This window comes from Sinocyclocheilus anshuiensis, unplaced genomic scaffold (genome assembly GCF_001515605.1).
Source record: "Sinocyclocheilus anshuiensis isolate Anshui unplaced genomic scaffold, SAMN03320099.WGS_v1.1 scaffold401, whole genome shotgun sequence".
NCBI classification, from domain to species: Eukaryota; Metazoa; Chordata; class Actinopteri; order Cypriniformes; family Cyprinidae; genus Sinocyclocheilus; species Sinocyclocheilus anshuiensis.
In genome coordinates, this window is record NW_015539847.1 from 80,396 (window position 1) to 81,453 (window position 1,058).

Sequence of the window (1,058 nt, forward strand, 5' to 3'; positions counted from 1 at the left end):
TTTGTCTGATGTTTGTTTGTCTGATGTTTGTTTGATGTTTGTCTGATGTTTGTTTGTGATGTTTGTCTGATGTTTGTCTGATGTTTGTTTGTCTGATGTTTGTGTGTCTGATGTTTGTCTGATGTTTGTTTGTCTGTTGTTTGTTTGTCTGATGTTTGTCTGATGTTTCTTTGTCTGATGTTTGTTTGTCTGATGTTTGTCATGTTTGTTTGTCTGATATTTGTTTGTCTGATGTTTGTTTGTCTGATGTTTGTCTGATGTTTGTTTGTCTGATGTTTGTTTGTTTGATGTTTGTCTGATGTTTGTCCGATATTTGTTTGTCTGATGTTTGTTTGTCTGATGTTTGTCTGATGTTTGTCTGATGGATGTTTGTCTGTCTGATGTTTGTCTGATGTTTGTCTGATGTTTGTTTGTCTGATGTTTGTTTGTCTGATGTTTGTTTGTCTGATGTTTGTTTGTTTGATGTTTGTGTGATGTTTGTCTGATGTTTGTCTGATGTTTTTGTGTCTGATGTTTGTTTGTCTGATGTTTGTTTGTCTGATGTTTGTTTGTCTGATGTTTGTGTGTCTGATGGTTGTTTGTCTGATGTGTTGCAGGTCTGCGGGTCTCTGTCTCGCTCGCACGCCGCGGTCAGGCGCTTGTGTTCGCGCGCCGCAGCAGAAGCTCATCATGACGTGATCAGACCTGTGTTTCCGCCGCTGCAGAGTTTCTCAGAGGAGGAGAGCATGATGAGAGATGCAGGTGAGACGCTGTTCACGAGACACACGTGAGTCCAGAAACAGTCAGACCGCAGTAACGCTCTTCTTCTCTTCACCAGTCAAGAAGTTCGCCCAGGAGCGCATCGCCCCATTTGTCTCCAAGATGGACGAGGATTCGGTGATGGATGCAGATGTGATCAGCGCTCTGTTCGAGCAGGGCGTGAGTATCTCAGCACAACACTGATCACAGACACACCTGCTTCTTCTAATGGTTTCCTGTAATCGTTTCTGTGTGTGTGTGTGTGGGCGTGTGTGTGCGTGTGTGTGTGTGTGTCTGTGTGTGTGCGTGTGTGTGTGTGT

At 43.5% G+C, this 1,058-nt stretch overlaps 1 protein-coding gene across 1 annotated transcript in view; it reads left to right on the forward strand.

Annotated features, from left to right (window-relative positions):
• acadsb (acyl-CoA dehydrogenase short/branched chain) overlaps window positions 1-1,058 on the forward strand; it is a 6,674-nt gene that overhangs the window by 3,261 nt on the left and 2,355 nt on the right. The gene's annotated exons all lie outside the window — the stretch shown is intronic.